At 46.1% G+C, this 25,906-nt stretch overlaps 1 long non-coding RNA gene across 1 annotated transcript in view; it reads right to left on the bottom strand.

The window, feature by feature from the left end:
* LOC144767634 (uncharacterized) overlaps positions 1-25,906 on the bottom strand; it is a 116,319-nt gene that overhangs the window by 55,444 nt on the left and 34,969 nt on the right. The window contains exon 2 of the long non-coding RNA XR_013598289.1: positions 16,416-16,482. This is a non-coding gene — a long non-coding RNA (uncharacterized LOC144767634). The remainder of the gene's footprint in view (positions 1-16,415; positions 16,483-25,906) is intronic.

The following is a 25,906-nucleotide window of genomic DNA, read 5'->3' as shown; positions in this document are numbered from 1 at the left end:
AGTGTGTGGATACACTGCAGTCGGTTTCACTGTGGTTGCACTGAGGAGTGTGTGGATACACTGTCGTAGGTTTCACTGTGATTGCACTGAGGAGTGTGTGGATACACTGCAGTCAGTTTCACCATGGTTGCACTGAGGAGTGTGTGGATACACTGCGGTCGGTTTCAATGTGGTTGCACTGAGGAGTGAGTGGATACACTCTGGTCGGTTTTACCGTGGTTGCACTGAGGAGTGTGTGGATACACTGAGGTCGGTTTCACTGTGGTTGCACTGAGGAGTGTGTGGATACACTACAGTCAGTTTCATCGTGATTGCACTGAGGAGTGTGTAGATACACTGCAGTCGGTTTCACCGTGGTTGCACTGAGGTGTGTGAGTGAATACACTGCATTCGGTTTCACCGTGGTTGCACTGAGGAGTGTGTGGATACACTGCAGTCAGTTTCCCTATGGTTTCACTGAGGAGTGTTTGGATACACTGCAGTCAGCTTCACCGTGGTTGCACTGAGGAGTGTGTGGATACACTGTATTCGGTTTCACCGTAGTTGCACTGAGAAGTGCGTGGATAGACTGTATTCGGTTTCACCATGGTTGCACTGAGGAGTGTGTGGATATACTGCAGTCGGTTTCACCGTGGTTGAACTGAGGAGTGAGTTGATAGACTGCGGTCGGTTTCACCGTGGTTGCACTGAGGAGTGTGTGTATACACTGTATTCAGTTTCACCGTGGTTGAACTGAGATGTGCGTGGATACACTGTATTCGGTTTCACCATGGTTGAACTGAGGAGTGTGTGGATACACTGCAGTCTGTTTCACCGTGGTTGCACTGAGGAGTGTGTGGATACACTGTATTCGGTTCACCGTAGTTGCACTGAGAAGTGCGTGGATAGACTGCAGTCGGTTACAACGTGGTTGCATTAAAGAGTATATGGATACACTGAAGTCAGTTTTAACGTGGTTGCACTGCGGAGTGTGTGGATACATTGCGATTGGTTTCACCGCGATTGCACTGACGAGTGTGTGTATACACTAAATTCAGTTTCACCGTGGTTGCACTGAGATGTGCGTGGATACACTGTATTCGGTTTCACCATGGTTGCACTGAGGAGTGTGTGGATACACTGCAGTCTGTTTTACCGTGGTTGCACTGAGGAGTGTGTGGATACACTGTATTCGGTTTCACCGTAGTTGCACTGAGAAGTGCGTGGATAGACTGTATTCGGTTTCACCATGGTTGCACTGAGGAGTGTGTGGATATACTGCAGTCGGTTTCACCGTGGTTGAACAAAGGAGTGAGTGGATAGACTGCGGTCGGTTTCACCGTGGTTGCACTGAGGAGTGTGTGGATACACTGCAGTTGGTTTCACCATGGTTGCACTGAGGAGTGTGTATACACTGCATTCAGTTTCACCGTGGTTGAACTGAGATGTGCGTGGATACACTGTATTCGGTTTCACCATGGTTGCACTGAGGAGTGTGTGGATATACTGCAGTCTGTTTCACCGTGGTTGCACTGAGGAGTGTGTGGATACACTGTATTCGGTTTCACCGTAGTTGCACTGAGAAGTGCGTGGATAGACTGCAGTCGGTTACAACGTGGTTGCACTGAAGAGTATATGGATACACTGAAGTAAGTTTTAACGTGGTTGCACTGCGGAGTGTGTGGATACATTGCGGTCGGTTTCACCGCGTTTGCACTGACGAGTGTGTGTATACACTGCATTCAGTTTCACCGTGGTTGCACTGAGATGTGCGTGTATACACTGTATTCGGTTTCACCATGGTTGCACTGAGGAGTGTGTGGATACACTGCAGTCTGTTTCAATGTGGTTGCACTGAGGAATGTGTGGATACACTGCAGTCGGTTACACTGTGATTACACTGAGGAGTGTGCGGGTACACTGCAGTCGGTTACAACGTGGTTGCACTGAAGAGTATATGGATACAATGAAGTCAGTTTTAACGTGGTTGCACTGCGGAGTGTGTGGATACATTGCGGTCGGTTTCACCGCGTTTGCACTGACGAGTGTGTGGATACACTGCAGTCGGTTTCACTGTGGTTGCACTGAGGAGTGTGTGGATACACTGTCGTAGGTTTCACTGTGATTGCACTGAGGAGTGTGTGGATACACTGCAGTCAGTTTCACCGTGGTTGCACTGAGGAGTGTGTGGATACACTGCGGTCGGTTTCACTGTGGTTGCACTGAGGAGTGAGTGGATACACTCTGGTCGGTTTCACCATGGTTGCACTGAGGAGTGTGTGGATACAGTACGGTCGGTTTCACTGTGGTTGCACTGAGGAGTGTGTGGATACACTATAGTCAGTTTCATCGTGATTGCACTGAGGAGTGTGTAGATACACTGCAGTCGGTTTCACCGTGGTTGCACTGAGGTGTGTGTGTGAATACACTGCATTCGGTTTCACCGTGGTTGCACTGAGGAGTGTGTGGATACACTGCGGTCGGTTTCACTGTGGTTGCACTGAGGAGTGAGTGGATACACTCTGGTCGGTTTTACCGTGGTTGAACTGAGGAGTGTGTGGATACACTGAGGTCGGTTTCACTGTGGTTGCACTGAGGAGTGTGTGGATACACTACAGTCAGTTTCATCGTGATTGCACTGAGGAGTGTGTAGATACACTGCAGTCGGTTTCACCGTGGTTGCACTGAGGTGTGTGTGTGAATACACTGCATTCGGTTTCACTGTGGTTGCACTGAGGAGTGTGTGGATAAACTGCAGTCAGTTTCACCATGGTTGCACTGAGGAGTGTGTGGATACACTGCCGTTGGTTTCACCATGGTTGCACTGAGGAGTGTGTGTATACACTGCATTCAGTTTCACCGTGGTTGCACTGAGATGTGCGTGGATACACTGTATTCGGTTTCACCATGGTTGCACTGAGGAGTGTGTGGATACACTGCAGTCTGTTTCACCATGGTTGCACTGAGGAGTGTGTGGATACACTGTATTCGGTTTCACCGTAGTTGCACTGAGAAGTGCGTGGATAGACTGTATTCGGTTTCACCATGGTTGCACTGAGGAGTGTGTGTATACACTGCATTCAGTTTCACCGTGGTTGAACTGAGATGTGCGTGGAGACACTGTATTCGGTTTCACCATGGTTGCACTGAGGAGTGTGTGGATACACTGCAGTCTGTTTCACCGTGGTTGCACTGAGGAGTGTGTGGATACACTGTATTCGGTTTCACCGTCGTTGAACTGAGAAGTGCGTGGATAGACTGCAGTCGGTTACAACATGGTTGCACTAAAGAGTATATGGATACACTGAAGTCAGTTTTAACGTGGTTGCACTGCGGAGTGTGTGGATACATTGCGGTTTGTTTCACCGCGTTTGCACTGACGAGTGTGTGGATACACTGTATTCGGTTTCACCGTAGTTGCACTGAGAAGTGCGTGGATAGACTGTATTCGGTTTCACCATGGTTGCACTGAGGAGTGTGTGGATATACTGCAGTCGGTTTCACCGTGGTTGAACTGAGGAGTGAGTGGATAGACTGCGGTCGGTTTCACCGTGGTTGCACTGAGGAGTGTGTGGATACACTGCAGTTGGTTTCACCATGGTTGCACTGAGGAGTGTGTATACACTGCATTCAGTTTCACCGTGGTTGAACTGAGATGTGCGTGGATACACTGTATTCGGTTTCACCATGGTTGCACTGAGGAGTGTGTGGATACACTGCAGTCTGTCTCACCGTGGTTGCACTGAGGAGTGTGTGGATACACTGTATTCGGTTTCACCGTAGTTGCACTGAGAAGTGCGTGGATAGACTGCAGTCGGTTACAACGTGGTTGCACTGAAGAGTATATGGATACACTGAAGTAAGTTTTAACGTGGTTGCACTGCGGAGTGTGTGGATACATTGCGGTCGGTTTCACCGCGTTTGCACTGACGAGTGTGTGTATACACTGCATTCAGTTTCACCGTGGTTGCACTGAGATGTACGTGGATACACTGTATTCGGTTTCACCATGGTTGCACTGAGGAGTGTGTGGATACACTGCAGTCTGTTTCAATGTGGTTGCACTGAGGAATGTGTGGATACACTGCAGTCGGTTACACTGTGATTACACTGAGGAGTGTGCGGGTACACTGCAGTCGGTTACAACGTGGTTGCACTGAAGAGTATATGGATACAATGAAGTCAGTTTTAACGTGGTTGCACTGCGGAGTGTGTGGATACATTGCGGTCGGTTTCACCGCGTTTGCACTGACGAGTGTGTGGATACACTGCAGTCGGTTTCACTGTGGTTGCACTGAGGAGTGTGTGGATACACTGTCGTAGGTTTCACTGTGATTGCACTGAGGAGTGTGTGGATACACTGCAGTCAGTTTCACCGTGGTTGCACTGAGGAGTGTGTGGATACACTGCGGTCGGTTTCACTGTGGTTGCACTGAGGAGTGAGTGGATACACTCTGGTCGGTTTCACCATGGTTGCACTGAGGAGTGTGTGGATACAGTACGGTCGGTTTCACTGTGGTTGCACTGAGGAGTGTGTGGATACACTATAGTCAGTTTCATCGTGATTGCACTGAGGAGTGTGTAGATACACTGCAGTCGGTTTCACCGTGGTTGCACTGAGGTGTGTGTGTGAATACACTGCATTCGGTTTCACCGTGGTTGCACTGAGGAGTGTGTGGATACACTGCGGTCGGTTTCACTGTGGTTGCACTGAGGAGTGAGTGGATACACTCTGGTCGGTTTTACCGTGGTTGAACTGAGGAGTGTGTGGATACACTGAGGTCGGTTTCACTGTGGTTGCACTGAGGAGTGTGTGGATACACTACAGTCAGTTTCATCGTGATTGCACTGAGGAGTGTGTAGATACACTGCAGTCGGTTTCACCGTGGTTGCACTGAGGTGTGTGTGTGTGAATACACTGCATTCGGTTTCACTGTGGTTGCACTGAGGAGTGTGTGGATAAACTGCAGTCAGTTTCACCATGGTTGCACTGAGGAGTGTGTGGATACACTGCAGTTGGTTTCACCATGGTTGCACTGAGAAGTGCGTGGATAGACTGTATTCGGTTTCACCATGGTTGCACTGAGGAGTGTGTGTATACACTGCATTCAGTTTCACCGTGGTTGAACTGAGATGTGCGTGGAGACACTGTATTCGGTTTCACCATGGTTGCACTGAGGAGTGTGTGGATACACTGCAGTCTGTTTCACCGTGGTTGCACTGAGGAGTGTGTGGATACACTGTATTCGGTTTCACCGTCGTTGAACTGAGAAGTGCGTGGATAGACTGCAGTCGGTTACAACATGGTTGCACTAAAGAGTATATGGATACACTGAAGTCAGTTTTAACGTGGTTGCACTGCGGAGTGTGTGGATACATTGCGGTTGGTTTCACCGCGTTTGCACTGACGAGTGTGTGGATACACTGCAGTCGGTTTCACTGTGGTTGCACTGAGGAGTGTGTGGATACACTGTCGTAGGTTTCACTGTGATTGCACTGAGGAGTGTGTGGATACACTGCAGTCAGTTTCACCATGGTTGCACTGAGGAGTGTGTGGATACACTGCGATCGGTTTCACTGTGGTTGCACTGAGGAGTGAGTGGATACACTCTGGTCGGTTTTACCGTGGTTGCACTGAGGAGTGTGTGGATACACTGTCGTAGGTTTCACTGTGATTGCACTGAGGAGTGTGTAGATACACTGCAGTCGGTTTCACCGTGGTTGCACTGAGGTGTGTGAGTGAATACACTGCATTCGGTTTCACCGTGGTTGCACTGAGGAGTGTGTGGATACACTGCAGTCGGTTTTCCTATGGTTTCACTGAGGAGTGTTTGGATACACTGCAGTCAGCTTCACCGTGGTTGCACTGAGGAGTGTGTGGATACACTGCAGTCGGTTTCACCTTGGTTGCACTGAGGAGTGTGTGAGTACTCAGCAGTCAGTTTCATCCATGGTTGCACTGAGGAGTTTGTGGATACACTGTGATCGGTTACACCTTGGATGCACTGAGGAGTGTGTGGATGCACTGTAGTCGGTTTCAGCGTGGTTGCACTGAGGAGTGTGTGGATAAACTGCAGTCGGTTACACTGGGATTACACTGAGGAGTGTGCGGATACACTGCAGTTGGTTACAACGTGGTTGCACTGAAGAGTATATGGATACACTGTAGTCAGTTTTAACGTGGTTGCACTGCGGAGTGTGTGGATACATTGCGGTCGGTTTCACCGCGTTTGCACTGACGAGTGTGTGGATACACTGCAGTCGGTTTCACTGTGGTTGCACTGAGGAGTATGTGGATACACTGTCGTAGGTTTCACTGTGATTGCACTGAGGAGTGTGTGGATACACTGCAGTCAGTTTCACCATGGTTGCACTGAGGAGTGTGTGGATACACTGCGGTCGGTTTCACTGTGGTTGCACTGAGGAGTGAGTGGATACACTCTGGTCGGTTTTACCGTGGTTGCACTGAGGAGTGTGTGGATACACTGAGGTCGGTTTCACTGTGGTTGCACTGAGGAGTGTGTGGATACACTACAGTCAGTTTCATCGTGATTGCACTGAGGAGTGTGTAGATACACTGCAGTCGGTTTCACCGTGGTTGCACTGAGGTGTGTGTGTGAATACACTGCATTCGGTTTCACCGTGGTTGCACTGAGGAGTGTGTGGATACACTGCAGTCAGTTTCACCATGGTTGCACTGAGGAGTGTGTGGATACACTGCAGTTGGTTTCACCATGGTTGCACTGAGGAGTGTGTGTATACACTGCATTCAGTTTCACCGTGGTTGCACTGAGATGTGCGTGGATACACTGTATTCGGTTTCACCATGGTTGCACTGAGGAGTGTGTGGATACACTGCAGTCTGTTTCACCGTGGTTGCACTGAGGAGTGTGTGGATACACTGTATTCGGTTTCACCGTAGTTGCACTGAGAAGTGTGTGGATAGACTGTATTCGGTTTCACCATGGTTGCACTGAGGAGTGTGTGGATATACTGCAGTCGGTTTCACCGTGGTTGAAATGAGGACTGAGTAGATGGACTGCGGTCAGTTTCACCGTGGTTGCACTGAGGAGTGTGTGGATACACTGCAGTTGGTTTCACCATGGTTGCACTGAGGAGTGTGTGTATACACTGCATTCAGTTTCACCGTGGTTAAACTGAGATGTGCGTGGATACACTGTATTCGGTTTCACCATGGTTGCACTGAGGAGTGTGTGGATACACTGCAGTCTGTTTCACCGTGGTTGCACTGAGGAGTGTGTGGATACACTGTATTCAGTTTCACCGTAGTTGCACTGAGAAGTGCGTGGATAGACTGTATTCGGTTTCACCATGGTTGCACTGAGGAGTGTGTGGATATACTGCAGTCGGTTTCACCGTGGTTGAAATGAGGACTGAGTGGATGGACTGCGGTCGGTTTCACCGTGGTTGCACTGAGGAGTGTGTGGATACACTGCAGTTGGTTTCACCATGGTTGCACTGAGGAGTGTGTGTATACACTGCATTCAGTTTCACCGTGGTTGAACTGAGATGTGCGTGGATACACTGTATTCGGTTTCACCATGGTTGCACTGAGGAGTGTGTGGATACACTGCAGTCTGTTTCACCGTGGTTGCACTGAGGAGTGTGTGGATACACTGTATTCGGTTTCACCGTAGTTGCACTGAGAAGTGCGTGGATAGACTGCAGTCGGTTACAACGTGGTTGCACTAAAGAGTATATGGATACACTGAAGTCAGGTTTAACGTGGTTGCACTGCGGAGTGTGTGGATACATTGCGGTCGGTTTCACCGCGTTTGCACTGACGAGTGTGTGGATACACTGCAGTCGGTTTCACTGTGGTTGCACTGAGGAGTGTGTGGATACACTGTCGTAGGTTTCACTGTGATTGCACTGAGGAGTGTGTGGATACACTGCAGTCAGTTTCACCATGGTTGCACTGAGGAGTGTGTGGATACACTGCGGTCGGTTTCACTGTGGTTGCACTGAGGAGTGAGTGGATACACTCTGGTCGGTTTTACCGTGGTTGCACTGAGGAGTGTGTGGATACACTGAGGTCGGTTTCACTGTGGTTGCACTGAGGAGTGTGTGGATACACTACAGTCAGTTTCATCGTGATTGCACTGAGGAGTGTGTAGATACACTGCAGTCGGTTTCACCGTGGTTGCACTGAGGTGTGTGTGTGTGAATACACTGCATTCGGTTTCACCGTGGTTGCACTGAGGAGTGTGTGGATAAACTGCAGTCAGTTTCACCATGGTTGCACTGAGGAGTGTGTGGATACACTGCAGTTGGTTTCACCATGGTTGCACTGAGGAGTGTGTGTATACACTGCATTCAGTTTCACCGTGGTTGCACTGAGATGTGCGTGGATACACTGTATTCGGTTTCACCATGGTTGCACTGAGGAGTGTGTGGATACACTGCAGTCTGTTTCACCGTGGTTGCACTGAGGAGTGTGTGGATACACTGTATTCGGTTTCACCGTAGTTGCACTGAGAAGTGCGTGGATAGACTGTATTCGGTTTCACCATGGTTGCACTGAGGAGTGTGTGGATATACTGCAGTCGGTTTCACCGTGGTTGAAATGAGGACTGAGTAGATGGACTGCGGTCAGTTTCACCGTGGTTGCACTGAGGAGTGTGTGGATACACTGCAGTTGGTTTCACCATGGTTGCACTGAGGAGTGTGTGTATACACTGCATTCAGTTTCACCGTGGTTAAACTGAGATGTGCGTGGATACACTGTATTCGGTTTCACCATGGTTGCACTGAGGAGTGTGTGGATACACTGCAGTCTGTTTCACCGTGGTTGCACTGAGGAGTGTGTGGATACACTGTATTCGGTTCACCGTAGTTGCACTGAGAAGTGCGTGGATAGACTGCAGTCGGTTACAACGTGGTTGCACTAAAGAGTATATGGATACACTGAAGTCAGTTTTAACGTGGTTGCACTGCGGAGTGTGTGGATACATTGCGATCGGTTTCACCGCGATTGCACTGACGAGTGTGTGTATACACTGCATTCAGTTTCACCGTGGTTGCACTGAGATGTGCGTGGAAACACTGTATTCGGTTTCACCATGGTTGCACTGAGGAGTGTGTGGATACACTGCAGTCTGTTTCACCGTGGTTGCACTGAGGAGTGTGTGGATACACTGTATTCGGTTTCACCGTAGTTGCACTGAGAAGTGCGTGGATAGACTGTATTCGGTTTCACCATGGTTGCACTGAGGAGTGTGTGGATATACTGCAGTCGGTTTCACCGTGGTTGAACTGAGGAGTGAGTGGATAGACTGCGGTCGGTTTCACCGTGGTTGCACTGAGGAGTGTGTGGATACACTTCAGTTGGTTTCACCATGGTTGCACTGAGGAGTGTGTATACACTGCATTCAGTTTCACCGTGGTTGAACTGAGATGTGCGTGGATACACTGTATTCGGTTTCACCATGGTTGCACTGAGGAGTGTGTGGATACACTGCAGTCTGTTTCACCGTGGTTGCACTGAGGAGTGTGTGGATACACTGTATTCGTTTCACCGTAGTTGCACTGAGAAGTGCGTGGATAGACTGCAGTCGGTTACAACGTGGTTGCACTGAAGAGTATATGGATACACTGAAGTCAGTTTTAACGTGGTTGCACTGCGGAGTGTGTGGATACATTGCGGTCGGTTTCACCGCGTTTGCACTGACGAGTGTGTGTATACACTGCATTCAGTTTCACCGTGGTTGCACTGAGATGTACGTGGATACACTGTATTCGGTTTCACCATGGTTGCACTGAGGAGTGTGTGGATACACTGCAGTCTGTTTCAATGTGGTTGCACTGAGGAATGTGTGGATACACTGCAGTCGGTTACACTGTGATTACACTGAGGAGTGTCCGGATACACTGCAGTCGGTTACAACGTGGTTGCACTGAAGAGTATATGGATACAATGAAGTCAGTTTTAACGTGGTTGCACTGCGGAGTGTGTGGATACATTGCGGTCGGTTTCACCGCGTTTGCACTGATGAGTGTGTGGATACACTGCAGTCGGTTTCACTGTGGTTGCACTGAGGAGTGTGTGGATACACTGTCGTAGGTTTCACTGTGATTGCACTGAGGAGTGTGTGGATACACTGCAGTCAGTTTCACCGTGGTTGCACTGAGGAGTGTGTGGATACACTGCGGTCGGTTTCACTGTGGTTGCACTGAGGAGTGAGTGGATACACTCTGGTCGGTTTCACCATGGTTGCACTGAGGAGTGTGTGGATACAGTACGGTCGGTTTCACTGTGGTTGCACTGAGGAGTGTGTGGATACACTATAGTCAGTTTCATCGTGATTGCACTGAGGAGTGTGTAGATACACTGCAGTCGGTTTCACCGTGGGTGCACTGAGGTGTGTGTGTGAATACACTGCATTCGGTTTCACCGTGGTTGCACTGAGGAGTGTGTGGATACACTGCAGTCAGTTTCACCATGGTTGCACTGAGGAGTGTGTGGATACACTGCTGTTGGTTTCACCATGGTTGCACTGAGGAGTGTGTGTATACACTGCATTCAGTTTCACCGTGGTTGCACTGAGATGTGCGTGGATACACTGCATTCGGTTTCACCATGGTTGCACTGAGGAGTGTGTGGATACACTGCAGTCTGTTTCACCGTGGTTGCACTGAGGAGTGTGTGGATACACTGTATTCGGTTTCACCGTAGTTGCACTGAGAAGTGCGTGGATAGACTGTATTCGGTTTCACCATGGTTGCACTGAGGAGTGTGTGGATATACTGCAGTCGGTTTCACCGTGGTTGAACTGAGGAGTGAGTGGATAGACTGCGGTCGGTTTCACCGTGGTTGCACTGAGTAGTGTGTGGATACACTGCAGTCGATTTCACTGTGGTTGCACTGAGGATTGTGTGGATACACTGCCATTGGTTTCACTGTGGTTGCACTGAAGAGTGTATGGATACACTGCAGTCGGTTTCACCATGGTTGCTCTGAGGAGTGTGTGGATGCACTGCATTCGGTTTCACCGTGGTTGCACTAAGGAGTGTGTCGATACACTGCAGTCGGTTTCACTGAGGTTGCCCTGAGGAGTGTGTGGATACACTGCGGTTGGTTTCACCGTGGTTTCAGTGAGTAGTCTGTAGATACACTGCAGTCGGTTTCAACTTGGATGCACTGAGGAGTGTGTGGATATACTTCGGTCGGTTTCACCGTGGTTGCACTGAGGGGTGTGTGGATACACTGCAGTTGGTTTCACCATGGATGCACTGAGGAGTGTGTGGATACACTGCAGTCAGTTTCCCCATGGTTGCACTGAGGAGTGTGTGGATACACTGCATTCGGTTTCACCGTGATTGCACTGAGAATTGCGTGGATACACTGTATTCAGTTTCAACATGGTTGCACTGAGGAGTGTGTGTTTATACTGCGGTCGGTTTCACCGTGGTTGCACTGAGGAGTGTGTGGATACACTGTAGTCAGTTTCACCATGGTTGCACTGAGGAGTGTGTGGATACATTGCAGTTGGTTTCACCATGGTTGCACTGAGGAGTGTGTGTATACACTGCATTCGGTTTCACCGTGGGTGCACTGAGATGTGCATGGAAACACTGTATTCGGTTTCACCATGGTTGCACTGAGGAGTGTGTGGATACACTGCAGTCGGTTTCACCGTGGTTGCACTGAGGAGTGAGTGGATAGACTGCGGTTGGTTTCACCGTGGTTATACTGAGTAGTGTGTGGATACACTGCAGTCGGTTTCACTGTGGTTGCACTGAGGATTGTGTGGATACATTGCCGTTGGCTTCACTATGGTTGCACTGAAGAGTGCATGGATACACTGCAGTCAGTTTCAACTTGGTTGCACTGAGGAGTGTGTGGATATACTGCGGTCGGTTTCACCGTGGTTGCACTGAGGGGTTTGTGGATACACTGCAGTTGGTTTCGCCATGGATGCACTGAGGAGTGTGTGAATACACTGCAGTCAGTTTCACCGTGGTTGCACTGAGGAGTGTGTGGATACACTGCATTCGGTTTCACCATGGTTGCACTGAGGAGTGTGTGGATACACTGCATTCGGTTTCACCGTGGTTTCACTAAGGAGTGTGTGGATACACTGCAGTTGGTTTCACCGAGGTTGCACTGAGGAGTGTGTGGATACACTGCGGTCAGTTTCACTGTGGTTACACTGAGGAGTGTTTGGATACACTGCAGCCGGTTTCACTGTGGTTGCACTGAGGAGTGTGTAGATATACTGCAGTCGGTTTCACTGTGGTTGCACTGAGGAGTGTGTGGATACACTGCAGTCGGTTTCACTGTGGTTGCACTGAGGAGTGTGTGGATACACTGCATTCAGTTTCAATGTGGTTGCACTGAGGAGTGTGTAGATACACTGCATTCGGTTTCACCATGGTTGCACTGAGTAGTGTGTGGATACACTGCAGTCGGTTTCACCATGGTTGTACTGGCTCTGCACTGTCAATCAATCCAGTTTATAGTTCTGTAAAATTCCAGACCTCTTACTGTACTGTGTAATTTAAAGCTGGAAGTGAATCCTCCCTTGTAAAGACTGGTTACAAATGAACTCTTGACTCTTGTGAATGTAATATAGATTCTTCATGTTGTGTCCGAATGACAGCAACATCCAGTGTACAGCAAATGACACAATTCATTTTACAAAGAAGGTACCGCCTTAACAAAAACACTGCACTTGTCACACTAAGTATAAATTTGTGGCCATTCATTATTAACCAAATTTGTACAGGAACATTTGCTGACAGCTTATTGGTTAGTTGTATGTCAAAGTTCCTACAACTGGTACTTCTTCTCCCAATAGGAGTAGGTTTAGAGCTTCTGTTTGTCAGACTGTGGAACGGGGGAGCACCTTCACAGATTAGAAGTGATGCCGGATAGCCATTTACTTCTCCTTCCACAAAAGGGTCACTCTGGTGCCCCTCTAGGACTGCACCAAGCATGCAATCCTTCTCCCGTCTCAGGCCCCGTCATTGTGTCTGATTCTGTCCAGTAGGAATTCCCAGTCTAGGTGTAAATTGTTCAAAATCATTATTAATAACTGAAGGAATTTTTTTAAATCTTAAATTTGTTGAGAATTCAACATTCTATATTGCATTAGGCTGTGGGGTTTCGGGACTGAAGGCATGTTTCAATTTAACTGCCTTTGATTCTGCATGTTCGACACAGAGGCTAGTTAGTCTGGGCCCATTGTCTAAGACACCCCACTCTGTGCCACCTGATTCATGTTCTGTGAATCACTGTGAAATCTACACTCCCAGTTACTGCAAATATGGCAAGGAGTGTTTCTTATCATGCACATTATTAGTATTTGAGGTGAATACTCGCCATGCACTGCTAATTACCCCACGTATTACATCACTCATGACATAATCTATGGCATTATTAATAATATCAATGCAACATTTGCTGTAAAATTATTGATTAGAAAAAACTGGGACAAGAGTTATGGTTACCTTAGAGCACAAGTTATATTTAATTGGCAAATTCCTAACTTTTATGTCCCTGTAGCTTTTGTTTCTTTCATTGAATTTCAACATTTTTAATGCTATTTTTCGGAGGGAGTTTTCTATAGCGTGAACTCGACCTGAAGGCATCGAGCACTTTACATGAGCGCCAGTTAAATTACACATGGGCACATTCGTTTTGTTAAACACAGAAGGATTAAATGATTTGCCTAGAATCACAGGATGTTGAGTGTGCTTGATGAGACTTGCACCCTGTTCCTCAGCTTCCATGTTGACCTCTCTAGCCGTTTGGCCACATCCGCATCCTAACTATAATGTCCCTGTAACCTTTGTTTTTTTTTGAGAATATATACATATATATATATCCAATTACCACTCAAAGTGCATCCAGGCACCAGAAAGAGAGACGGACAACTTGTTTTTTGCCGATACTGCCAGCCGCAATAGCGTTTTTATTTTTCCTTTTCAACAGTGCAAATCTCGAACATGACACGTTTCGGCAAACGAGGTGGCCTTGATCACATAAATGCATCGCAAGTAAGTGACGTTTAAATAAAGCAATTATTTGAGCATGTGACATAACGCCTACTGACTGCATGAACATAGAGGAAATACTAAATGAAATAAACTTTGCCTGAACAAGCGCACTGCTCCTTGACAAATAGATAAAATTGACTTACATTTCATTAATATATACATAGTTATTGCAAACTCAATATTTGAAAAAGGAAATATAATTATAATTGAAAGGAAATATAATTGATAACCCCTAACCATCCATATCTATCTGGTCAAAAGTGACATGATAAAAAAAATGTATGTAATCTTAGCATTTTTCTTGTGGATCACATTTCTACTCGACTAATGTATAAATTCAGCAATGCACAAATGCACCAAGACCCTACGTGACATTTGACACAATGGACCAAATAAAGCATGAACTGGGAAATCATGGTGTAATAGTTTTTCGGAAATTTTCCTTAACATTCGCTTCATTATAAACATATCTTGAAATAAATACCGGTACAAATACTCGATCTATAAATCTGGAAGATTAAGAAATTGTTTAAATATCTAGAGAGCATTAAGATTTTATTCAATTCCTCTTTAAAGTGCTACCTGCAGAATTCAATAGACTGTACACATGTGCAATAATCGCTATAAAAGTGCAAAAAGTGCAGTGAATAAAGTTTTAAAAACTGTGAGAGAAGGCTCTATGTTAATTCATCATTGAATCTAGATATACAACGGACTATATACAAAAAGATGAATGAAAGAAACTGATCTTGTAAAGGTGCCACTGTACAGGAGCTAACATTCTGATATTTAAATGTACTGAGGTATACCCGACATAGTAAGTCATCCCTACTAAATCAGGAATTTCACACGGGAAGATGGAAGACTACACAATAGTAACTAGATACACATTATGGATAATGATGTACATCTTCGCAGATGTTCAATCCCCTAAGGGCCTTCGTATCTAGCTCAACTATATATTTGGTCTCTAACTGCCTCAGTTTTTTCTGGCGATTGCCCCCCGTTTGTTCACAGGTACACTGTCTATGACATAGTATTGGAGAACTTTTAGGTTGTTATCGTGCTCCAACTTGATATGTCTGGCGACAGGACATGAGGAGTCAGAATTAACCGTCGCACGTAAATGCTGAAAGGATTCACACATATACCTGCAGCCTACGTAGCGAAATCCACAGATACACTGTAAAATGTGCGGCAGGTGTAATGTCCTTTAAGTTGTACAGGGACATCTGAAAAGGCAGTGGAATAGGTTTTAGTATTCACCCCGAATTTGCAAGCATGACATGAAACCCTTTTTAGGGGAAAGCCACCTACTTTTGGTGTCTAATTCGGGGCTTGTTTTTACTAGATCGCTATGCATAGGGTGTGCTTTGCGCTGAGTAAAGTTAGGTTTATTATATATAAAATATATGTAAATTCACTGGAAAAAAACATAGGTTTCAGACAAGTTATAGTTAGGAATTAGCATTTAAAAAACCTTAGAAATTCACTAAAACCCATAGGTTTCAGGGATGTTATAGGTAGTTGAACATTTGACTCAAATGAAACCAGAGTAACTCGCCTGTTATAGTTAGTTGAGCTAACTATAACTCGGGAGCCCGCAATGCACTGCTGATGATGTCACATATTACATCACTCATGACATGGTCAGTGACATCACTGATGACATCACTCATGACATCTCAAATGACATCACTCATGACATCATCCAGTGAATGTGTGTTTCTGTAAAGGTTAAATATGTTTTATATATCCATGCCAAGGTGTATTGAAGAATGAATGCATTTACAAGTGCCTAAATATATTATTTAGTAGGTACATGACTGACTGTATAAGTGAGTGATTGAACGTGTCTTACTGAATGCATGGGTTAGTGACTAAACTGTGTAAAAGTCTGTATTAGTCTCTCTGTTGGTGTGTAAGATACTGCATGGGTTGCTGAATAGCTACATGAGTGTCTATATAGGTTATTGATATGTTGTCTGAGTATCTGTATGAGTCCCTAAGTGTCTGTGTGGGTGGGTGCATGGGGGGTGTATGAGTCTGTGCATAGATGTCTGAGTGGGTGATTCCGTGGTTGTATGGATTAAAAAGGTCTCAGCAGTGTCCAAAATTTGAGCTATTGGCATTGTGAATTTGAATGTCTGTTAGCCATATTTGGCCTCCTAATTGATGTTACTGTGACAGTGTTAATGTTAGTGTCTTAGTGTTAATGTTACTGTGACAGCGCCCATGAGCAAAAAGAAAACAAAATCTGATTGCAAGGTGAGAAAAGATTGGCAACATTTAAAGAAAACTAACTATCGAAAATAAATGTTTGCAATGTTGTTCATTCTGCTGGGCACATTTTTTTCCCAGTCAAATGCCTTCTGTATGCATCGCACTAAAAGTTAAAAAGAACAAAATATTACCTCAATCATGCAGGGAGCAGCAAATGAGCACTGACGAGGTTGATGACTTTTTCCCTCTGGTTTCTTGCTATAAAATCCAAGAGTAAATCACAATTAATGCAAGAGAATGGCGCACATAGTGCAAACAAATAGCGTAGTTACACAGGCCCAAGGTATAATAATGGGGTGTAATTGTTGGACATGCACGTTGTTTTACACAAAGCTCCATTAAAAATTATTAAAACCATGATATTTATAGACATGCTCGCCATTTTATAAACAAAATATATATGTACACCATGGGCGCATATATGGCTTACACTTAAAGCAATACGTCCCCTACAAGCGTCCTGCGTGATGATCTGATCCAAATAATACAATGGGAAACACTTTTTTCAGGCAGCAGGAATCAAAATTAAACCACGCTTGTCACTCGAGAATAGTTGCATAAAATAAACCAACCACAGAACGAGTAAATGAAATGAGGTAAACCGTTGTAACATCCATCAGAAACCCACACAAACATGACACTGCCCTTAATTTTCTGACTCGCCTACCTCTCAGAATGTACGATATTTGTCAAGGCATCTTATCTCTTTGTGAGTGTGACATTCAGTATGCAATTCCACTAGCTCAGACGCTGCATACTTTCAGCTACATTCATAGGCTGGGGGATGGGTGGGAACCTGCTTATTTAATTTTGCCATTGTCCGCTAATGTGAAGCGTAACCTCATTTTAGCCAAAATAACCACTATAGTCTATAAAGGATCTGCGGGTTTAGGCAACAGAAACTAAGGTATTGGTGTCCAGACTGATTCCAGATCCCCGAGGATATGTTATTCACAGTGCCACTATGAGCCCCTCTTACCAAGGAGTAAACAGTTCCTGGCAACTATTGAACATGACAACTCTGATCCCTCAGGGATCGTGGCAATAGTACAGTACTTTTCGCTCACTCGTCATCACTTGTTCTCAGAGAGATATTAATAATGTCGGGTGCTTTCGAGTGAAGAAGTGGAGCTTGTCTCTTCAGCCAGGTGGTCCAGGAGTCATCGACGATGACCAGGCGCTGGATTAGAGCTGTCCCACAAAGGATCTAGTTGACTGTAGTGTTGGTATCCGGATTGGACCCAACAAGCCTTGGTAACAGCAAGGTCTGGGGAGCTTCTTCTTTGTGGGGAAGCTGGAGCAAGCCAGGACTGGCGGGGGGGGGTGTAGTAGTCCAAAGTGTTTGACACCTTACACGATATGTTTTGGTAAAGCCAAACCAAAGTTAGCATTAACCGCGAGGATTATAATGCACTTAAGAGTATATGGTATGGCTATATCATAGAACAGCTATAAGGAGATGGTTCCGAAAGCTGCAGAGGGACTCAGCTCATGCTAGGGCACCCTCTCACATAAAACCAAGCACTCTGTCTCCAGGATTATCAAGGCCTGCCATAGGAGTGACTTATAGGTGCATTTGTGTCTATATATAAAGGTAGGTATAGGTATACTATATCCCAGTAAGGGGTGATTACACCACCTTACCCAGGCTGTGTGAACAGACCTGTGGTGTCAGTTTGGAGGGCCACCCAGGGGTGGCATAATACATGCTGCAGCCCCTGGTAGGCCTTGGATGTACCTATGCCCTGGGTACCTAAGGTACACTACACAGGGACTCACGAAGGTGACCCAATACCCAATCTGGTATGTACCTAAAGTACATGGAGTCCATTTTATAGTGAAAGCAGATAGGCTGGGGCCCTGATTAGAAGGGTCCCAGCCCAACTATGTCAAAAACCAGCAAAACCACAGGCATAAAGTGGGGGCAACCATATACTCAAATATCCACCTTCCAAAATGTGTGAAAGTAGAAGCAAGCATATTTATATAGTAACATGTGCAAAGAAAAATGAGGCCTATAAAGTTAGGTTACTATAGGGAAAACTAAAATGTCCCATGGGGGAAACACTTGGCAAGAAGAGAGGCTAATCTTTACTTCCGGGGGGAAAGGGGGAGGGATATTTTCACATGCACTTGGAAAATATCACAAGCTGTTTCTGAAACCAGAAGTGTTCAACAATGCAAAGTTGTGCTGTTGTTGGAATCACATTTCTAAGCTGAGTTCTGCCCATCTCCAAGCAACAGCCACATGGCGTGAGGAAGGGATAAGGTCACGGAACACGTGCCCTCTGAATACAGCATCTGACATTTGATCTCAGTGTTTGAATGCTCAGCATTGTGAAGAGATAAGAACAAGCTTTACAAACCTGTTTACAGAAACTGAACGGAGTGAGTGAAAACAGGACCTTTCGTGTGCACTGCAGTTCAACAAAGAGAAAAAGTAGTTCTAAAAACGATGCTAAAATGAAAGTAGTCGATTGATATAGTGATTGCCCATGCTCTTGTGGAGGACTAAACACAGGAAAAGGCATGATGCATGTATGTCATGGACAAATGGGGAGAAAGATGAGGAGAAGAGCAAATGGGAATCCTATGGGCCAGCTGAAGCCTAAAAAATTATATGCATCATGTCTTGAAGAGATAGCACAAGCGTTGTCTAGCTGAGACCTAGAAAGCACTCTTTCTGGACCAAGATCTAGCTTTCCGGAAACTGCATGGGGACCTCTCACTGCCACTATTTCAATTTTACAGCAACGTTATTGGTGGTGGGGTTTGTATCAGCAACATCCCCGTTATGTCCTATGTTGTGACATTTGTCAACAGATTAAGTCTTCTAATGTGTCCCGTCCACATGAGACACAGTTCTAACTTTCAAATCAGCCGTTTGGCTGTGTTTATCTTGACCATTGTGGTCCCCTACTTTCCAATAATGCATGTTACTCGATGACATCCATGGGGCTGCAGGTGCATCTTTCATCTCCACATAGGCCCGGGGGCAATTTTGTTGTGTAGCTGATGAACTGTGACTTAAAGCTGTCTTTAATGGCATAGGTATTAGGTAGGGGACGTGGCTGGTTGACTCATCTTTATGGAGGGCAATATGCACTTAACAACCTCCCTAAGAGATTTCTGGGAGGGTGGAGCCCATATTAAATGAACTTTGGCTTCAAGATGTATGTTCAGACCTTGACGGTCTAAACATTGTGGTGGCAGCTGCTACCTTTGACATAGATAATCACTGTACTGTCTTGCAGAATCTGCAAAATTTTTGTGACTCTCTGGCGAATGCGCATTTTCCTTCGACTCTCTCATCGAATGCTGCTGTTCTTGTTGCTGTCTCTGGCTGGCTTCCTAAAGTTAGTGATCTGGTTCATGAAAAGGTGACAATCAAGAAAGAATTGAGTCCATCTTACTGTACTCCTGTTCCAGTGCTTGGTCTTCAGGGTAACCAAACTGTGATTCTACCTCCTCTTTCAGGATTCAAAGACAATTGTTTTGTTTCCATTTAACAGGCGAAGTTACACCATATGGCCAATTCTAAATATTATGCCTAGAAGTGTCCCACTAAATAATGTTGTTTTGAAGCAGTTAAACACCATCATTCCTGCTTCTCCCCAGCCACCAGAGGGAAACGTCAAGCCTTCAGTTGACCTGGTATCTGTTACATCTATACACATTCCACGATTTAAATAGTTTATTCTGATCCACCACTTGAGACCCTTTCGGAGGTGCAAGCTTCAAGTTCTTATCCAGACTCCCAGCCTCCTCTATTCCAACTGAGATCTTCAGGCTACTATATTGATCAATATAACTTTACTTCCCACATTTTTTCATTGACCTCGGTTTTCCATCCACACTAGTACCGATTTGTGTTTTCATCTCTTGGTTAAAACGCACTTATCTGATTCCACAGTGGATATATATCTGGATAGTACTCTCCATGGTATTTCTGTTCATGCGGATTAGATTTGTGACAGATTTTTTTCCTTTCAAATAAAGGCCCTTACCACCCCGAACGCTTTGTTGCTGAACCGTGAACGGGCTGTTGTCTCCACATTCATCCTCACATAAAATGAAAAGAGACTAGTCCCTTGTCAACATTTCAGCGGTCCCAGTCACTGATGGAATTGTATCAGATAAAGTACCATTTGATGTCTTTGGTCCAACGGAGACCCTTCAGATACCCTATGGATTCAGGGTTTCCATCAGTGATGTTATTGTGCCTTGGTTACAATGTTTTCAGAATTACAATATTACACTGTTTTTGAATCTGAAGATTTATTTTTGAACTCGTACACCTGGAGCGGGCGATTACTTCCATTTTAGTTACCAGACTCACTGCATATCGGCCCTTTTCAAGGAGGCCCACCCAGCTATACTGCACACATACATTGTCTCTCCCAGGACCGTCATTCTATGCCCTGAAGAAGTTCATTGTTTATGAACGAAACACATTGGCTGGCTTTTTTGTATTTGGACACTTATGAAAATAAAGGATTGATTGAGACAATTCTAACAAGACCATATGACTTTTTAACTTATTGACTAACCGCCTTTTTAATAACGAGTGGTGCACCACACCAAAGTTTGGGTTTATTTTTTAACTCTGCTAATTATGCCGAGTTTTTCTGTTATCAACATTATGGACATCATTTTCTGCATAGAGCTACTGGACAGGGTCCCCAATATAACTATACTCAATGGGAGCAATGTCCAATTCTGCCTCAGGATAGCTCCGAAACACACAAGATAAAATATATGTATTTCACGAGCTATGACACATGGGACCTAAGATCATACTATGTTATATTGGTTCCCGCTACTTGGAGATCAAACCGTGAGCCATGTGGTCTGAAGTCAGCTGCCCTGTTCGCTGCACCACACTTCTCCACCCAGGGAAACAATTTTTCTGAACAACATTGTCCAGCAAACAACTTTTCTGGGGTTGGCAAAAATTAAATACTTGAATACTCCCAATATTCCATCACTAAACCCCTTCCTGGTTGGCAGTCTTACATAAATTATACTGAAGACCAATTAAATGGTATTATACAAAACAGTACCTTTAATTCTTCAATCATGTCTCAAGGTGTGTGTTTATTATGGCCGATAGACACAAATGTTTGTCACTCTTGCTTTTTTAAACACAACATCTGAATTCAAATTAAATAGACCTTCACAAACCATACACTCCAACACTGTAACAGCATATTCTGTATGTAAATTCTATCAACAGCAGTTAAAACATTACACTTTATCTGCAGTGAAACAACATCTTTCACTCAAGTCCGAAGAATTGGATCTATCTGATCCCTTTTGGGTCCAAATCACCACGTTCTAAATGATTGGTTTATGCTGCTTACAATGAACTATGGAAATTGTTGCAACTGGATCCTGCAGTGCGTTTACGTCAAATTGACCAAGATAATTTACATATTGGTGTGTTGGACAACATTAATACATTTTCACCTCGTATTTGTACTTTCGCTAATATTGTATCATCTGCAATTGATATTGTGCACAAATGTATCATGGTCAGAATCATCTTAGCTCAAATATGCAATTTAGCTGGACATTACAAACACTTAAGAAAGGTTGCACTCCTTGGCATTATCTCAACAGTACCGCTTGATCTTACCCTTTTATTGACACAAACACAGCAATCAATGACAATGAAAGAGGCTAGTTACACTATGTTACACACAGAGAAGCTTGAACTCCCCTTCACTGCAGCGGCAACGCCATCAGCAGTGTTGTTAATACACGGGGTTATCTCATTGCCCATCTCAACCTTTCCGTTCACTGCCTGCATGAAACACTTCCCCATAGGTAGATACAAACCCCTTGGGAGCAGCTATATATATGAGTTATGGTCCTTGCCCTTTACCTGTTGTTGTCAACATGCTGAAAAAGACATTTTCTTACAGGACAGGAGTGTGACTCACGTGTCATTCATTCCCTTGGATGTCAACATGTTAAACTTCACGCAGCCTCTAATGTTTCAACCCCAATTTGGCTTGTTATTTAAAAGGAACCCCATTTCATGTAATAATTCCCACTACTACTTTGTTTTCGAGTGGAAGCTATTTAGTCCTTAATAATTAGGACTGCGGCAGAATGCAGTTGGGTATTCCGTATATGGTGTCTGTTTATTTATTTATTTATTTATTTAATTTATAGAGCGCACTGTCACCTGGCAGTTATTCTGGCGCTTAGCAAAACTCATAGTTGGCTGTCTGCCAGAAGCAGACAGCCAACTATGTCTTAGGAAACAGCCAGGTTTTAAATCTCCTTCTAAAAGGAAGGAGGTGCCTGACTTGTCTAAGCTCCAACAGGAGTTCGTTCCAAAGTTTGGCAGCTGCCACACCAAAGAATCTACCAAAGAATCTACCACCCGACCTGACTTTCCTGAACCTCGGTATCTTAACCAGTCTCGCTCAAAATTTCTCAGCATGAGCGCAGGCCCCAGCCCATGGAGGGCTTTAAATACTAGACAGAGGGACTTAAACTGAACTCTCTGTCTCAACGGGAGCCAGTGCAGCTCTGCCAAGGCCGCGAAGAAAGAAGACCTTCTGGGCCACCCAGGGCTAACTTGGCTGCTGCAGACTGAATCCTCTGCTATCTGTCCAGAAGAAATTTCGGAGAGTCAAGCAGAAGGGCATTACAATAGTCTAGTCTGCTGAGAATAGTGCTACGTGCCACTAACGCACGTGCCTGAGGGAGCAGCAGAGGAAAGGTTTTCCGCAGTGATCTAATAATAGCTGTTAGACCTGTCAGCCCTAGGGTGGTCTCTCCCTATTTTTTTCGCCCTTGCCTAATTTTTGCCTCCTTCTTTTCGTTGGCCTTAGGTCTCCGGGCACCTTCCCATTGCCAATCAATGCTAAGGTGCAGGTGCTCTCTACTTCAAACATAGCTGCCATTGGCCCCTGCTACTGCAGCGTGGTCTTTTTCTAGTAGCACCCTAGTTGCCAGGAGCTGGCTGGGACCCCAAACATTGTTGCAATGCCAGACTTCCATCTCCTGCCCATAGTTAGAGTGGGGAAGCTCCTGGAGCCTTCCAGAACAGAGGCGGAGCCTATTTTTGCCGTCTTAGAGAGTGGTCACCTGACCTGGGCATATATAAGGAAGGGAGGGAAACTTTTTAGTCAGTTGGGACATCACTGACCTGGGGGACCCACGCAGGAGACTTAGGCGGTAGGGCCTGGTCAGGGACCTATGCCACTGGGAGTGACAGGGCTTAGGTGCTGCCTTCCAAGTAGAGTGAGGAACCCTGAACTAGCCCACTGATCTGGGCCGGCGGGAGGGGAACCCAGGGACCACCTGCAGTGACCTGCTGACAAGCCTCCAACTCAACACCCCCCCTTGTAAGAAACCAGGAACCTGCTTCCACAGAAGGGCGCCAGAACCAACAAGCGTCAAGAAGAGACTCTCCTGCGCTAATCAGAACTCCTGGGGGATCAACCAGGTACTGGACTGTGCTCCACCTGCGCCCCCTTGCCTTCACCTGGGCCTGCGCTGTCCTGCCTAGACCCCCCTGACTGAACTGCCTGAATTGCTTTCCTGCCTGACCCTATTTGGCTACCCCACGCTAGCTCCCTAAGCTAACTGAGCTGCCTGTGGCCTGAGGCGATGTGGTAATTGCCCCTGAGAAGCGCTGAGAACTGAGAGACTGTGGCCTCCTCGAAGAGCTGTGATCCTACTAACTGCCCCCAACTCACCGCCGCAGCCTAGGACGTCCGTGCAGCTGAGGCTGCCCTGTCAGGCGTGGTAACTCCCCCCGAGCGACCCCCGGTGTCAGGAGAGGGCCGCCAGAATTCCTGTCAGGCCGCGCTAGGCCTGACAGGGCCTGAAGGGCCTGAAGCCTTCCTCCCGCCGTCACGTGACAGGGGACGCGGCGTCCCTGGACAGGCCCCCATCTGGCGCTGTGCAGTGATTGGCTGACGCGCCCACCTGCTGATTGGTTCCCGTGCCGCTCACATCATCGCGAGCATGGGAACAGGGAATCCTCTCACCGGAGGGCTCGGGGAGTGCCGAGAGCCCTCCCTTCCCCGCGAGAAGAAAGTCAGAGCTGCCCCAGAAGAGTGCTGGAGCAGCGCGGGCCTCCCCTGTCCGACCCCTCACCCCCTGAGGCCTGCAAGTCACCGGAGGGCTTTCTGAGAAGAGTGAGAGCCCCCCGACCAGGAGATCTACGCAAGGGGCCGGCGAGGCCCAAAGAAGAGAGGTGAACCCCCCGGGGAGGAGGGCGGGAGGCCGGAGAAGGCCCTGAGTTCGCCCCTCCCCTGGGTAAAGTGTCACCGGGCCCCATTGGCCCTAACTAACTGCCAGGACTTAAGTTAACCCCCAGGTTGGCCCTGAGCTCACCCCTCCTTGGGGAGAACTGGTGACTGGGCCCCGAAGGCCCTAATTGGCCCCTGCAAGCACTCGGAACTAGGCCAAGACATTAGTTAACCCCCGCCTGGGGTCAAGTTAAATGCCAGCTAACGTAGGCCCTGATGCCTGGTTTATTGTTGCTTAAGGAAGTGCTATTGCTGGATACATGGTTTACATTTGCCTAATGAAAAACTCCTTGTTACCTGATGCAGTGTTTACTCCTTCAGGAATGGTTACTGCGGCTAATGAAATGTCTACATTTAAGGAAGTGTTTTACATGTAATGAAATGTTTTATCCTCATTTAATGCACTGCTTATTCCTGCTGAAGGAAAGGTTTAATTCTTGAAAAAGTAGCTTTATTCCTGCCTAGTGAGAAGTGGCCTGATCTTTACTGCTATATCCAGTCCTGAGTCAGGAATTGTTTGGTTATACCCTAATGAAATCAGTAATGCTGAGTAATGAAATGTCTACACTTGCAAAATGAAGTGCTAAATGAAAGCCCACAGTTATCCCATGAAATGTATTAATGTAGTGAGTAATTGATGACCCTGATTTTGGTCTTAGATAAAATTAATTGATTGGAATGAAGAACTTACTTGTGTGGACTCCGTCATTGCATGTGTGTGAGAAGTTGGCCTGGTAGGGGATGTTTCCAATTCTGGAACCACTTACTACCTGACCAAACAATCCCTTATGGTGTCTGGTTGTAAGTCAACCTTATTAGACAAGCTATCCTAGGGGTAGCATGGACTAAGCAGCCTAAAGGCTTAACTTAAGAGGTCGTGTTAAGCGAGCTGTTTTACCACATACAATCCTGTAATACCAAATGAAAGGACACCACACAAGCATATATTATAAAAATATATGTGTTTATTACTAAAACAATCCCCAGTATTCTTTATGAATAAAGGGGCACAAGCGTTAAATCAAAAGCACTGTTTAAACATACAAAGTTGCATAATTATGGATGAGGGCAGGGGGCCACTCAAACCATATACTAAACAAGTGGTATAAGAGATGCCACTCGAGCAGTGGTTAGGCCTAGGGCCTAGGGAATCGCTGGGAGCAGTCAGGACAAGCAATGCTGAAGTCGGGAATGGCCCTCGGGATTCGGGATATGTGCGGAAAGCGCACGCACGCACCAATGTTAACCAATGGTGCGTAAAAGTTGTAAAGTTAAAGTTAAAGGACACTTCCGCTGAACCTAGAGGGACAAAACTTAACACACAGACCCTAGAGGTGTGCACCAGT

Source organism: Lissotriton helveticus, chromosome 1_1 (assembly GCF_964261635.1).
Source record: "Lissotriton helveticus chromosome 1_1, aLisHel1.1, whole genome shotgun sequence".
NCBI lineage: Eukaryota > Metazoa > Chordata > Amphibia > Caudata > Salamandridae > Lissotriton > Lissotriton helveticus.
This window is presented reverse-complemented; position numbering and strand designations above follow the sequence as displayed.